Consider the following 17,350-nt stretch of genomic DNA (forward strand, 5'->3'; position numbering starts at 1 on the left):
AATAACGTCACATAGAGGAAGAGGCAATATAATCTCGAGATGTGATCGACAATTTACTAATAGATCACACGCAATTAAGAACAGATATTGACAAGGTCCAAGTGGACATGTAGACATTGCGAGACGCCACTCAGACGGAAATAAAAACGTTGCATAACGACACTCAAGGTGAAATTAAACATTACGTGATGACGTCAAAACATTACGTGATGCAACAAAACATTACGTGCCGATACTCACGGTGAAATTGAGAAGATAACCAAACAGGTTAAAGCAATTACTCGCCAAGCAGCGGGCACAGCACGAAAGATAGTTGAAGACAGTGTGTTGCAAAAACGCATCACGAAAGCAGTGCTCAAGAGGTACGATACTCGCATCGTGCGAATAGATGGTTCAAATGGCTCTGAGCACTATGGGACTTAACATCTGTGGTCATCAGTCCCCTAGAACTTAGAACTACTTAAACCTAACTAACCTAAGGACATCACACACATCCATGCCCAAGGCAGGATTCGAACCTGCGATCGTAGCAGTCGCGCGGTTCCGGACTGAGCGCCTTAACCGCGAGACCACCGCGGCCGGCCGTGCGAATAGAAGCGAAAATGAAGAATCATTTCGAAAAACTCATAGAAGAACTGTTGCGAACTATACAAGAGCGAAGTGATCAAGATCATACAAGCTCTGAAACCGTAACAGCTCCCGAGTCAATAACTCCACCAGATAGACAAGAAGTTCCACAAGGAACCAAAAAAGATTTCACGCAGAGAAAATTCCAATCACAGGTGGAGAAGAAATTACGCTCTAGTCGACCATCTGCGATGCCACAGGCACGTTTCGAAACTTACGAAGAGCAGACGGGACGACGAAGACATCGGGTACCACAAACATACTTTTCGGAATCACATGAGATTAGCCAGGCAATACACCGAGCCAGTACGTACAGGGAAGTGTAAGGGCACGAAGGCTATAGCGTAAAGCATACCGACTCTCGCGCAGAGCAGATGGAAGAAAGTCTTTGCGTTCCATTACAACGACGTCTAGGCGAAAGTTACAGTTGGCAATATACAATGGATTTACCAGAACCTTAAAGACTGACACGTGAAATGATCGGAAACAGAAGCGACGAGGGGTCTCGAATTTCGTACGGTACCATGACGAGGTACGACAACGATCATTTCCTCACTGTAAGGAAGTTCCAGCATTTCCGTGACGGAACCTCACTGAATCCACGAACCTTCACTGAACAGTTCAGAGTGTAACTACCAGAACACTGGATATTAGCACACAAACTAGACTTTATAAGTGCCCATAAGTCTGGAACAGTAGCAGAAACGATGTAAAACGTAGCAGCTACATGTCGATCAGATGAAGATTTCGCAGATAATTTCTCTCACGTTACTGGTCGAGTGAAGCAAAAGATAGTGTGAAGTAAGAATTACTACAAAATCCATACTTAGAGAATTCCGGAGAAGAGCGTTGTAAAATTTTTCGAAGGAATGGCAAAGAAAAACCAATGTCCAGATGTGCCATATAGCGGTGGAGAATTGATTAAATTGTGTACCATGAAGTTTCCGCTAAAATACCAACACTTATTGGTAGGGCGTGGAGGCAATGACGTGGAGCCTTTAAAGAAATTTTGAGAGAATTAGATTTCATATTCTCGGAAGATAAGTCAAGAAAAAAGCGAAGCACGGGTAAAAACATGAATGAAAGACCGCGAAATACGTCAGTGACCGTACGAAGAAATAGCTATCACGAACCGCGTGATAACTTCGAGCGGAGAAGTGACAACAGATTCCAACAAATAAACGGTTGCGGGTACGGAACAAGAAACGGCAGCGGTTAGCCACCCAGAAATGGCAATAACTATTACAGGGGGAACAACGGTAATCGCAAAGGGGGTTGGAGGAGAAACAGGCCGATAAATTACCGGAAACGAAACCCGTGTCACCAAGTTGAACATAGACAGGAAGGACCGAAAGAAGACGTGGCGATAAGGCCGCCAAACCTCAATAAACATTCGAATAGACGAGAAAGCGCCAAAGTCAAGGAGAACAGCGCACCTACCCAAGTAAGAAGTAGCAGCGTAACGAAAGAAATAAACACGAGAGGTGAAAGATGAAGGAGCAGAAACGCAGGGACGTAAAGAAGTCGAGATATCGCAAACATCCGGTTGGACAGGAATTACTTGGGAGGATTTCTAAAAAACGGACTACTGGAACAAAATGAAGAAGTCATAACGGAAGTCGAGATAAGGGGTAAAGTAATTAGCATTGCAGAGTTATTTAATACTAAAACTAGGGAGAGCCAGTTCCAAGAGGATAGTGTACCATTAAGAAAAACAAACATTTTGTTACGACAGATAGTAAATGAGGAAAGAGGATCGCAGGTACCAAACAAAGGCAGGAAAACAACAACTTCATGCTTGGGAGAAATTAATTGGGAAGATATCGACGAGGAAAAAGAACTTCAAGAGGCAGGCACAATGGGAGAAGACAATAGGGATGAAGTAATTAGAATTGCAGAGTTATTTGAGGCTGAGACCAGAGAAAACGAACTCAAGGAGGATAATGCACAGTCGACGGAAGCTGAAAATAAATTATAATTGGGCACAGGTTGGAACCTGTATACAATGATGGAAGTTACAGAGATATAATAAGGGCATTTAGATGCGATTATTTGGGAGTTTCAACGAAGAAAGAAGAGAAAGAAGTAATTGTGTTGAGGGAAGACGAAATTAAATGCGAAGAAGAAATTGTAGAAGAGAGATAGTGGTCGAGGCATATCCGAGAGAAGGTTCGAATTGACAGGTAAAAGTCCTGAAACGACTTACATATGCTTCAATAGAGGATGCTTTAATGCAGAGAGATGAGGACGAACAGAGCAAACCGGTCGAGATCCAACCAGTTGTGAAGGCCATGGTAGCGAAAATCCCAGTTATTGTAGTCATAGGCAGCGGAAGCGAGCTAACCGTGATTTCAGACAACTCATTTAAGCAATGCAATGCTAATGAAAAGTTACCGAGACCGAAAATGAAGAAGATTAAAGTGAAGGGTCCCGTCAAAAGTCATACTGCGGGTGTCAATAAGAAAGATTAAATCTTTCGTGTCAAGGTCAAAAGATCGAAGACAATTTCGTTGTCATACCGAAATTAACGGTGGACATGATAATAGGTGCGGAATTTCTGAAAGAAAGACGAGCTGTGATAGACATGGGAAAGGGTAGCGTGACGTCCGAGAGCATTACACTTCCCTTTCAGCCAGTGCTGTACAGTATCAAACATAGGTGGAAGAGCAAGAGCCTTCGAGATCTAAATAACGATCTTCCACCAATCAAACAAAATGGTATTGACAGAACGAACCGAGCACAGAATGAAATAGGTAGAGGTTTAGGACTTCATCATGTAAGCCATATTAAAAGGTATGATGCATAATCGCTTAAAGGCATCAATAAATAATATCAGAAGAAATCAAGTATGTTTCAGATAGGACGTGACCAGGAATCTGAGGAAAAGAAGAGACAGAGAAATGAGAAGACCCTAAAATTTTTATATGTGGCAATGAACATGATAGAGTTCGCAAAGGTGATGATGTAATAGCTTGACATACTAACATCCCACACGACGACACCACACATAACGAACATAAGGAGTATCATTAGCTTAAAATATCATAAATAAAATGGAACCTGATAGAGAAACTATAATTGTAACACAGTGATAGGACGCCGACCCATGTAAAGAATTTCTTAAGAGGTGTAAATTAAATCAGGCATTAGACGTAAGGTAGATTATAAGGAAAGATTTTTGTACACGACCTCCTGCAAGAAAAAATCATCAACTGCCTACGACAATGCGGTAGATGACAACCGAAAATGTATATGGGACGTGAATGGACGATATCAACGATTTTCTTCGATGCAGAAGCGCCGGCAAGGGCACGAGAAGGATGGCGATTTGTAACGAAGGCAACCCTTGCACCTAACGGCGGTAGCAACCTAGCCGTGATAAAGAAAAGTACATGGTGGATGAGCAGCCATGCCTTGCGAAAATTCACTTTCGGCCAATATTCAAGTCGGAAGGACTGCAGGGCGATTGAACCACTAACGAATGTAGAAAACTTCAAAGCAACTAGTAATCAACAATTTCCCACATCCTGCCCAGAGAAGAGACAAGGTTCGAGTCTGAAGAAGGGAAGATGCTTGGAAGAACAGAAGATGAAGAGTCACAAGACTGATGTTTAAACGAGAAGATGGGCGAAAAAATTTCAAGATACACCTTTCCAAATACCCAGCCTATTGTAAACTAGTTGTTTGCGAAGTGCTACAAAAATTTAAATAACTTCATCAATGTCGTTAGAAGAAAAATACACGTTTTTAAAGCCAATACTCCACGAGACGCCGCACTAAAAGGTCTACATTATGATGAGGGCCACATCAAACTACGGTAAAGTCCTGTTGCAAAATTCGAGGAAGAACGACGCTGCCCACCCAAACGTTTGCCGACAAGCATCTAACACAAGTCCTTCAGCTTCGTGCAAAGACATCCGTTTCCAGCCTCAAGCAAGAGCATTCGTAGACATTGTGTGAAAATAGTGGTCGAAATAAGGTAAAAATCAGTGTCAGTGAAAAATCTGAAAAATAGCACAACACAGAGGTTCAAAATTTGTCCACAACATGACCTCCCAGGGCGGAATCCTGCTTGCTCTTTAATAATATTCTGGTCTAAATGTGCGGGGATGCGGTTGAGGATCACTCGTTCTAGGACTTTATGGAGCTGGCAGAGGAGGGAGATGGGCCGAAAAGTTTTGGGATATGTGGGGCTCTTTCCAGGTTTTGGTATGGCTACTATCTTTGCCTTCCGCCAGATCTTGGGGGTCTCCATTTCAAGGACGCATTTGTTCATCCCAACTAATAACCATCGTCTGGTAGCGGATCTGAACGTTTTTATTTGCTTTGGATGTAGATAATCTAGTCCAGCAGCTTTACTATTCTACATTAGAGAGATGGAGTCTTCTAATTCTTCCAGGATAAAGGGAGCGCCTAGATGGTCTTCTTGTTGAGTGAATCTCTGAAGCTTCTTTCTTGCGTGTTTCCTGTTGGTTTTGCCATTCATCTACATCTACATGGTTACTCTGCAATTCATACTTAAGTGCCTGGCAGAGGGTTCATCAAATCATTCTCATACTAATTCGCTACTATTCCACTCTCGAATGGCGTGTGGGAAGAGGAACACCTAAATCTTTCTGTTCGAGCTCTAATTTCTCTTATTTTATTATGATGATCATTTCTCCCTCCGTAGGTTGGTGTCAACAAAATGTTTTCGGTTTAGGAAGAGAAAGTTGGTGATGGAAATTTCGTAAATAGATCTCGCCGCAAAGAGAACCACCTTTGTGTCAGTGACTGCCACCCCAACTCGCGTATCATATGACACTCTCACCCCTAATGAGCGATAACACGAATCGGGCTACCCTTCTTTGCACTTTTTCGATGTCCTCCGTCAATCCTAAGGGTCCCACACCGCGCAGCCCTTAGATTTGTGTGATTTAACGAATACCCGAAATTTATCGGATTTCTTTTAGTACCCATGTGGATGACCTCGCACTTTTCTTTGTTTGTTGCAAATTGCAACTTTTCGCACTATACAGAAATTCCTTCTAGATCATTTTGTGATTGGAACTGATCGTCTGATGATTCTACTAGACTGTAAATTGCAGCATCATCAGCAATTATTCTAAGGGGGCTGCTCAGATTATCACCTAGATCATTTATGTAAATCAGGAACAACAGAGGGCCTATGACACTGCCTTGCAGAACGCCAATTATCACTTCTGTTCTACTCGATGATTTACGGTCTGTCACTGCGAACTGTGACCTCTGTGGGAGGAAATCACGAATCCAGTCACACAACTGATACAATACTCCATATGCACGCAGTTTGATTAATAGTCGCTTGTGAGGAACTGTATCAAAAGCCTTCTGGAAATCTAGGAATATGGAATCAATCTGAGATCCCTCGTCGACAACACTCATTACTTCATGGGAATAAAGAGCTAACTGTGTTGCACAAATGGCTCTGAGCACTATGGGACTTAACTGCAGAGGTCATCAGTCTGTGTTGCACAAGAACGATATTTTCTGAATCCGTGTTGGTTATGTATCAATAAGTAATTTTCTTCAAGGTGATTGATAATGTTCGAGTACAGTATATGCTCCAAAATCCTACTGCAAATTGAGGTCAGTGATACGGGTCTGTAATTCAATTGGCAGGAGCTGATGTGCTATTTGATTTGGTGTGACCATACATGAATTTTGAGCGTTAATTGGAGGGTCATATCGATATTTTTAATAAATTGCCAGGCCTTTCGGCTATTCTGCTTCATGTGTAGGCTTGTGATTAAGTTACACCATTTCGCTTATTTTGAGTCTGATATGGCCTGGGGGAGGCCCTCTCCCGCCGCACTTGTTTCTTCTGAAAACGGGTTCCCCTCAAACAGTTGTTGGTAATGTTCCAGGAGAATTTTTAAGTTTCCATCGAGGCCAGGTATACACAACCTCTGGGGATGTTTTAGCGTCAGACAGTTTTAACCAATTCAGTAAATGTGTAGAATTTTTCGGAGGTCGCGTCTAGGTTCTACACTTTTTTTGTCAAGTTCTTCCATGAATTTGTCCCAATGGTCACGTTTAAAATTAAAGCGTCTTTTGATTTAGGTGGTTGCTGGCTTTAAAAACAACTGCTCCTGCCAGACATCTTATGGCTCGATGTTGTGTACGTGAGAGGGTTTCTCCCACACCCTTCCTGGTTTGATGTGCAGTGTGATCGCTGACGAAGATGTTATCAGGAGTGTATCCGCGGTTCCCCCTGCTGCTGTTAAAGGAGTATGGAAGTTTGGGATCGTGCATTAATTTCAGTCCAGTTGACGAGGCTTCGAGGTCCTCTCCACATTTGTCTGTGTGTCTGTACCTACAGGCTGAGCTATGGCAGACGAAATCGCCGATTACTAGTTTCGTCGGTTGTAACCAGAAGTTGGATGGCTCATTGAATCTCAACTCTCTGTTCATTAACTTATAGACAGATGTCACTGCACAAGATTGTATTTCTACAGTCATGATTTCGATGTCTTCTTGAGATGTCAGTTCTGCAGATATGATGTCTAAGTACGTTTTGGTGAAGATTACGGTGCTGTATTGCCCATGTGGTCTTCCGATTACTAATTTCATGCCACGGATCTTTGGTCTTCTATTGCTGAGCCCACTATGGCACTCGTGGTCTAGGGGCTCCCGCCGCTGGTTAAATTTTGATTAATAATCAGCATTGGTGGCCGAAGATATCCGGCATAAGAGGTCACCCTCATATTGCCAACGGCCTTGTCAAAGAGGGCAGAGGAGAGGACAGAGATTCAGGGCACCCTCTTGTCATAGGGGTGGGAAACTGCCCCTAAAGGCGGAAGAATCAGCAATGATAAACGGCATGAGGTTGCAGAAGGCAATGGAAACCACTGCATTAAAGACACGTAACGTGTATCCTCAGGACATGTGGCCTGTAATTGAAGAAGTGTCATGATGATCTCTCCATTGGCAAAAGAGTCCGGAATAGTCCCCCATTAGGATCTCCAGGAGGGGACTACAAAGGGGGAAGTTACCATGAAAAAAAAGAGTGAATAATCAACGAAAGGATAACTTTCTACGGGACGAAGCGTGGAATGTCAGAAGCCTGACGTGGTAGGGAAACTGGAAAATATGAAAATTGAAATGCAAAGGTTCAATCTAGATATAGTAGGGCTCAGTGAATTGAAGTGGAAAGAAGACAAGGATTTCTGGTCAGATGCGTATAGAGTAATATCAAGAGCAGTAGAAAATGGTATAATGGGAGTAGGATTCGTTATGAATAGGAATGTAGGCCAGAGTGTACTTAATGTGAACACTTCAGTGGCAGGGTTGTTCTGATCAGAACTGACAGCAAACCAACACCGACAATGGTAGTTCAGGTATACATGCCGAAGTTGCAAGCTGAAGCTGAAGACGAAGAGACAAAGTATATGATTATACTGAAAGGGTAATATAGTATGTAAAAGCAGATGAAAATCTAATAGTCATGGGGGACTGGAATTCAGTTACAGGGGAAGGAGTGGAAGAAAAGGTTACAGGAGAATATGGGCTTGGGACAAGGAATGAGGGAGAAGAAAGACTAACTGAGTAACAGTCCGGATACTTGGATGATGTCGTCCAGGATACCGAGCAGCATACATAGCATATTCCCGTTGGGCATTTTGATCACAAGAGCCATACATGAACACGATATCGACCTTTTCCGCAATTGATAACTGGGTCCATTTTAACACGGGTAATGTATCACGAAGCAAATACCGTCCGCACTGGCGGAATGTTACTGATACCATGTACTTATACGTTGTGACTATTACAGCGCCATCTGCCACAAAGCGAAAAAAGTGGTCCAACTAAAACGTTATTATTTCTTTACGTTCAACACGAATATGTAATAAAAATGGGCGTTCCTATTTTAAATGAACCATGGACCTAGCCGTTAGTGGGGAGGCTTGCGTGCGTCAGCGATACAGATGGCAGTACCGTAGGTGCAACCACAACGTAGGGGTATCTGTTGAGAGGCCACACAAACGTATGGTTCCTGAAGAGGGGCAGTAGGCTTTTCAGCAGTTGCAGGGGCAACAGTCTGGATGATTGACTGATCTGGCCTTGTAACATTAACCAAAACGGCCTTGCTCTCCTGGTACTGCGAACGGCTGAAAGCAAGGGGAAACTACAGCCGTAATTTTTCCCGAGGGCATGCAGCTTTACTGTATGGTTAAATGATGATGACGTCCTCTTGGGTAAAATATTCCGGAGGTAAAATAGTCCCCCATTCGGATCTCCTGGTGGGGACTACTCAGGAGGACGTCGTTATCAAGAGAAAGAAAACTGGCGTTCTACGGATCGGAGCGTGGAATGTCATATCCCTTAATCGGGCACGTAAGTTACAAAATTTAAAAAGGGAAATGGATAGATTAAAGTTAGATATAGTGGGAATTAGTGAAGTTCGGTGGCAGGAGGGACAAGACTTTTAGTCAGGTGAATACAGGGTTATAAATACAAAATCAAGTAGGGGCAATGCAGGAGTAGGTTTAATAATCAATAAAAAATAGGAGTGCGGGTAAGCTACTACAAACTGCATAGTGAACGCATTATTGTGGCCAAGATAGACACGAAGCTGACGCTTACTACACTAGTACAAGTTTATATGACAACTAACTCTGCAGATGACGAAGAAATAAATGAAATGTATGATGAGTTAAAAGAAATTATTCAGGTAGTGAAGGGAGACGAAAATGTAATAGTCATGGGTGACTGGAATTCGATAGTAGGAAAAGGGAGAGAAGGAAATATAGTAGGTGAATATGGATTGGGGGTAATAAATGAAAGAGGAAGCTGCCTAGTAGAATTTTGCACAGAGCATAACTTAATCATAGCTAATACTTGGTTCAAGAATCATGAAAGAAGGTTGTATACATGGAAGAAGCCTGGAGATACTAGAAGGTATCATCCGGATTATATAATGGTAAGACAGAGATTTAGGAACCAGGTTTTAAATTATAAGACATTTCCAAGGGAGATGTGGACTCTGACCACAATGTGTTGGTAATGACCTGTAGATTAAAACTGAAGAAACTGCAAAAAGGTGGGAATTTAAGGAGATGGGACATGGATAATCTGACGAAACCAGGGGTTTTACAGAGTTTCAGGGAGAGCATAAGGGAACAATTGACAGGAATGGGGGAAAGAAATACAGTAGAAGAAGAATAGGTAACTTTGAGGAATGAAGTAGTGAAGGCAGCAGAGGATCAAGTAGGTAAAAAGACGAGGGCTAGTAGAGATCCTTGGGTAACAGAAGAAATATTGAGTTTAATTGATGAAAGAAGAAAATATAAAAATGCAGTAAATGAAGCAGGCAAAAAGGAGTACAAACGTCTCAAAAATGAGGAAGTGCAAAATGCCTAAGCAGGGATGGCTATGAATATCAAGAGCTCAGATGAAAACCCAGTTCTAAGCAAAGAAGGAAAAGCAGAAAGTTGGAAGGAGTATATAGAGAGTCTACGCAAGGGCGATGTACTTGAGGACAATATTATGGAAATGGAAGAGGATGTAGATGAAGATGAAATGGGAGATACGATACTGCGTGAAGAGTTTGACACAGCACTGAAAGACCTGAGTCGAAACAAGGCCCCGGTAGTGACAACATTCCGTTAGAACTACTGACAGTTTTGGGAGAGCCAGTCCTGACAAAACTCTCCCATCTGTTGAGCGAGATGTATGAGACAGGCGAAATACCCACAGATCTCAAGAAGAATATAACAATTCCAATCCCAAAGAAAGCAGGTGTTGACTGATGTGAAAATTACCGAACTATTAGTTTAAGAAGCCACGGTCGCAAAATACTAACGCAAGTTCTTTACAGACGAATGGAGAAATTGGTAGAAGACGACCATGGGGAAGATCAATTTAGTTTCCGTAGAAACATTGGAACACGTGAGGCAATACTGACTCTACGACTTATCTTAGAAGAAAGATTGAGGAAAGGCAAACCTAAGTTTCTAGCATTTGTAGAGTTAGAGAAAGCTTTTGACAATGTTAACTGGAATACTCTCTTTCAAATTCTAAAGGAAGCGGGGGTAAAATACAGGGAACGAAAGGCTATTTACAATTTGTACAGAAACCAGATGGCAGTTATAAGAGTCGAGGGACATGAAAGGGAGGCAGTGGTTGGGAAGAGAGTGAGACAGGGTTGTATTCTCTCCCCGATGTTATTCAATCTGTATATTGAGCAAGCAGTAAAGGAAACAAAAGAAAAATTCAGAGTAGGTATTAAAATCCATGCAGAAGAAATAAAAACTTTGAGGTTCACCGATGACATTGTAATTCTCTCAGAGACAGCAAAGGACTTGGAAGAACAATTGAACGGACAGTGTCGTGAAAGGAGGATATAAGATGAACATCAACAAAAGCAAGACGAGGATAATGGAATGTAGTTGAATTAAGTCGGATGATGCTGAGGGAATTAGATTAGGAAATGAGACACTTAAAGTAGTAAAGGAGTTTTGGTATTTGGGGAGCAAAATAACTGATGATGGTCGAAGTAGAGACAATATAAAATGCAGACTGGCAATGGCGAGGGAACCGTTTCTGAAGAAGAGAAATTTGTTAACATAGACATTTAAGTGTCAGGTAGTCGTTTCTGAAAGTATTTGTATGGAGTGTAGCCATGTATGGAGATGAAACATGGACGATAAATAGTTTGGACAAGAAGAGAATGGAAGCTTTCGAAATGTGGGCTACAGAAGAATGCTGATGATCAGATGGGTAAATCACATAACTAATGAGGAGATATTGAATAGAATTGGGGAGAAGAGGGGTTTGTGGCACAACTTGACCAGAAGAAGGGACCGGTTGGTAGGACATCTTCTGAGGCATCAAGGGATCACCAATTTAGTTTTGGAGGGCAGCGTGGAGGGTACAAATCGTAGAGGGAGACCAAGAGATGAATACACTAAGCAGATTCAGAAGGATGTAGGTTGCAGTAAGTACTGGGAGATGAAGTAGCTTCCACAGGATAGAGTAGCAGGGAGAGCTGCATCAAGCCAGTTTCAGGACTGAAGAACACAACATTTTAAGAAAACGCAGTTGATATCCGTTTGACCTATGGCAGCGCCATCTAGTGGGCCAACCATAGTGCCATCTGGTTTTCCCCTTCAAGCTTTTTTCGTATATATATGAAATTTGGATTATACAAAGGAAGATCTGCTGAAGTATAATACAGAAGGAAACTGAAAGTAGTACGCAACGAGACGAACGGAAATGATGGTTTAATTAAAAGACAATTACTGCACTATAGCCACCAGGGAATATGGTTCTTAATAGGGCAGCAGCGTATGCTCTGAAACGTGGTGCCATGTGGCCACAAGATTGGTGACGAGCTCTTGTAGGGCAACCGATTCCTGTACCAGAGCGGTTGTCAACTACTGGATGTCTTTGGGAACGTGCGCATAAATCAGTATGTCGCCACAACGCATCCCAAACGTGCCGAATGCGATTTAAGTAGGAGGAACGCTCAGGCCAAACTACTGCATATGTCCTCTCATCCCAAGGGCTCCTCCATCTATGCTGTTCGATGCGAGCATGCATTCTCATTGATTAATAGCCATGCTTGCACAACTCCGAGCCAAACACCACTCCCACCCAAAACGTGGCGTGACAACATACGCACATATTTCTTTCCTTTCCCTGCCAATCACAATCACAAGATTGGGCGAGGTGTCAGGGACATGGTTTATTACAGAGATCAGTTTTTCAGGAAGATCTGAGTAAAAACGATATTGTAGAGGATTTCCAAAAATGGGAATACGCACAGGAAGGGAGTATCTGTTCTAGAACATTCCATACATTGCATAAACCTAATTGTGATCAAAGGATTAGGAGTATTTTATTTTATTTCTGAGACAGTCTGACATACAAATGTTATGGCCTAGTATTTGTACAAATGTCTGTTAGTATGTTTAACGGAGTAAGATTGATAACTTGCCGCGACACCCGTTGTAGTGTACCTCAAGGAGCGCTGCCTTACATCACTTACTGAAGCGTTTCTCCTCACTGCCACCTAAAGCGTGCTGCTCGAGTAACGACCCATGACGGAGTCAAGGATTTTTCAGTCAAATACCATTTGAGCTGGAATGGGGCAGAGAGAGTTTCGGTTGGTAAAAATTGAGGAGGCATTTCCCGTTCCCACACTTGTCTTACTACCGAGGGTAACCTGCTGAAAAACTTGGTGAAATAAAGGGATTGACCTGTTTTAATTCATTTCTGGGGAGATATTTTTAATTCACCAACGAAAAACAGTCGAACAGTCACATACTTTCAGAGGTTAATTTCTTTAGACTACCAGTTTCGGCATCTCATTAATTCTATCTTCAGACGCCTCCATGTATGGAGCACCAGATACATCAATGTATTCGTATTTGGAAAGAGTAGGAAAAGCGAGAGGAGGAAACATAGTAAGTGAATATGGAATGGGGGTAAGGAATGAAAGAGGAAGCCGCCTGGTAGAATTTTGCACAGAGCATAACTTAATCATAGCTAAAACTTGGTTTAAGAATCATGAAAGAAGGTTGTATACGTTGAAGAGTCCTGGAGACACTGGAAGGTTTCAGATAGATTATAGAATGGTAAGACAGAGATTTAGCAACAAGGTTTTAAATTGTAAAACACTTCCAATGGCATACGTAGAGTCTGCCCAAAATGTATTGGTCATGAACTGTATTATAACAGAAGAAATTGCAAAAAGGTGGGAATTTAAGGAGATGGGACCTGGATAACCAGAACCAGAGGTTGTAGAGAGTTTTAGAGGGAGCATTACGAGACGATTAACAAGAACGGGCCAAGAAATACAGTAGAAGAATGCGTAGCTTTGACAGATGAAGTAGTGAAGACAGCAGAGGATCAAGTAGGTAAAAAGACGAGGGCTAGTAGAAATCTTTGGGTAACAGAAGAGATATTGAATTTAATTGATGAAGGGAGACAATATAAAAATGCAGTAAATGAAGCAGGCAGAAAGGAATACAAACGTCTCAAAAATGAGGTCGACCAGAAGTGCAAAATGGCTAGAGGACGAATGTAAGGATGTAGAGGCATATATCACTAGGGGTAAGATAGATACTGCTTACAGGAAAATTAAAGAGACCTTTGGAGAAAATAGGGCGCTGTACTTGAGGGCTATATTATGGAAATAGAAGAGTACGTAGATGAAGATGCAATGGGAGATATGATACTGCGTGAAGAATTTGACAAAGTACTCAAAGAGTTAAGACGAAACAAGGCCCCGTGAGTAGACAACATTCCATTAGAACTACTGATAGCGCTGGGAGAGCCAGCCCTGACAAAACTCTGCCATCTAGTAAGCTGGATTCATGAGACTGGCGAAATACCCTCAGACTTCAAGAAGAACATAATAATTCCAATCCTAAAGAAAACAGGTGTTGACAGGTGTGAAAATTACCGATCTATCAGTTTAATAAGTCACTGCTGTAAAATACTAACACGAATTCTTTACAGACGAATGGAAAAACTGGTAGAAGCGGAACTCGAGGGAGATCGGTTTGGATTCCGTATAAATGATGGCACACGTGAGGCGGTACTGATCCTACGAACTTATCTTACATAAATTAAGAAAAGGCATAAATACTTTTCTAGCATTTGTAGACAATGTTGACTGCAATACTCCCTTCCAATTCTGAAGGTGGCAGGGATCAAATGCAAGGAGCGAAAGGCTATTTACAATTTGTACAGAAATCAGATGACTGTTAAAAGAGTCGAGAGGCATGAAAGGGAAGCGGTGGCTGGGAAGGGAGTGAGACAGGATTGTAGCCTATCCCCGATGTTATTCAAGCTGTATATTGACCAAGCAGTAAAGGAAACAAAAGAAAAATTTGGGGTAGGAATTAAAATCCATCGAGAAGAAATACAAACTTTCACGTTTGCCGGTGACACTGTAATTCTGTCAGAGACAGCAAAGGACCTGGAAGAGCAGTTGAACGGAATGGACAGTGTCTTGAAAGGAGGGCATAAGATTAACATCTACAAAAGCAAAACGAGGATAATGAAATTTAGTCGAATTAAATCAGGTGATGGTGAGGGAATTAGATTAGGAAATAAGACACTTAGAGTAGTAAATGAGTTTTGCTATTTGTGGAGCAAAATAAGTGATGGAAAATGGTTGAAATGGCTCTGAGCACTATGGGACTTAACTCTATAGTCATCAGTCCCCTAGAACTTAGAACTACTTAAACCTAACTAACCTATGGACATCACACAACACCCAGTCGTCACGAGGCAGAGAAAATCCCTGACCCCGCTGGGAATCGAACCCGGGAACCCGGGCGTGGGAAGCGAGAACGCTACCGCACGACAACGAGCTGCGGACAAATAAGTGATGATGGTCGATGTAGAGAGGATATAAAATGTGGATTGGCGATGGCAAGGAAAGCGTTTCTGAAGAAGAGAAATTTGTTAACATCGAGTATTATAAATTTGTGTCAGGAAGTCTTTTCTGAAAGTGTTTGTATGGAAGTGAAACATGAGCGATGAATAATTTAGACAAGAAGAGAGAACAGAAACATTCGAAATGTGTTGCTACAAAGAATGCTCACGATAAGATCGGTAGGTCACGTAACTAATGAGGAGGTTCTAATCGAATTGGGAAGAAGAGGAATTTGTGGCACAATTTGACTATAAGAAGGGATCGGTTTGTAGGACACATTCTGAGGCATCGAGGGATCACCAATTTAGTATTAAGGGGCAGCGTGGAGGGTAAAAATCGTGGAGGGATACCAAGAGATGAATACACTAAGCAGATTCAGAAGGATGTAGGTTGCAGTAGTTACTTGGATGGTTCAAATGGCTCTGAGCACTATGGGACTCAACTGCTGAGGTCATTAGTCCCCTTGAACTTAGAACTAGTTAAACCTAACTAACCTAAGGACATCACAAACATCCATGCCCGAGGCAGGATTCGAACCTGCGACCGTAGCGGTCTTGCGGTTCCAGACTGCAGTGCCTTTAACCGCACGGCCACTTCGGCCGGCAGTTACTTGGAGATGAAGAAGCTTGCACGGGATAAAGTAGCCTGGAGAGCTGCATCAAACCAGTCTTTGGACTGAAGACTACAACAACAACAACAACGACAACAACAACAAATATCAGGAATCTGTGACTGTTTGTGCTTTCGTTTCAGAATTCACGAAATGAAGATACTGATGGCTCCAGTTATGTATGCATCGATGTATGTATAGATGGAGTGCATAGATGGCTGAAGATGATATTAATGAGACGATCAAACTGGTCGTCTACATAAAATAACTTCTGAAAATATACTGGTGCTTGACAATTTTTCTTTGGTAAATATCTGTCCTGTATCCACGACGGAATGAGAATCTACTGTGTGTATCTTGACTGCGTGGAGAGGGCGTCTGAACTCTCACATTACGTATAGGGGTTATCTATTTGTAACGGTAGGAGACGACAGCTTCTGAAGAGAGGAGCGTAGAATCGTGTTTGTTTTCGCAGATACAAAAATTCAACACATTAATTAATGACCCAAGAAAATATCTGTCAAGCGTCCAGTTACAGAAATAGTGTTTTATATCCGGTAGTGTATTCTTTATCATGATCCTCTGCCACCGAACGTGAGAGAAGCAGCAAAATTTTCCGGTATCGACAAATGCAAAAGAAACAAGTGTGCCCCGCACATCCCGAGTAGGTGGCAGTAGCTCGGGATCGGACTGACCCTGTAATCGTCGCCCACGTCCAGCCCACAGCGTTGGTGGGTGGGGGAGGGCAGTAATTGGCCGCAAATTGTGCGTGTCGCGCGCGGCTCGCCTCGTTAGGAGCCGCCATTATCATGCAGATGGCGATCGGCAGCCGGCCAATGGCGCCGTTTAGCGCAGCGCCGCCGCGCTGCCGTTTAAACGCACGTGCACCGTCTACGTCACTGCAATTGCTCTGCGCGCCGGACATCGTTCCCGTTGAGCAGACACGTCCGAAAACGTGCGTGACGCAGACGTCGGTGCAGCTAACGTCATTACTTCGGACCGTGCCCAATGGAGGTGCTATTCAATAAAGGAGTGCCTAGTCGTCGCACAATGCGGGAATTCGTAAACTCCGGATGCATGACCCTGTCAACGGCAAAGCAGAATATTGCTTGTTGGCTCTAAAGAGTACAGAGGTAAAATTGTGCTTCATTCACTGGTGGTAACTTTAAGACCTGAGACATCACTTTTAGGAACAGTTGACCTTTGAAACGGCAATACCATTAAGGCTGCATGTAACAAATGTGAAATTGACAAGAGAGGTATCGTATGGACGGATACAGAAATTATTGGCATTTCACAGCAAGTAACTTTAAGACCTGAGACATCACTTTTAGGAACAGTTGACCCTTGAAACGGCAATACCATTAAGGCTGCATGTAACAAATGTGAAATTGACAAGAGAGGTATCGTATGGACGGATACAGAAATTATTGGCATTTCACAGCAAGTAACTTTAAGACCTGAGACATCACTTTTATGAATAGTTGACCATTGAAACGACAATACCATTAAGGCTGCATGTAACAAATGTGAAATTGACAAGAGAGGTATCATATGGACGGATACGGAAATTATTAGCATTTCAGAGCAAGAAGATGGCACACCGTCTACGTTCTGTATACCGGGTGAGCCAGCTATGACAGGCCGCTCCAGATACATCCAGAATGAATAAATATACTGACGGAATAAAATATCGCGAC

Source organism: Schistocerca piceifrons, chromosome 2 (assembly GCF_021461385.2).
Source record: "Schistocerca piceifrons isolate TAMUIC-IGC-003096 chromosome 2, iqSchPice1.1, whole genome shotgun sequence".
NCBI classification, from domain to species: domain Eukaryota; kingdom Metazoa; phylum Arthropoda; class Insecta; order Orthoptera; family Acrididae; genus Schistocerca; species Schistocerca piceifrons.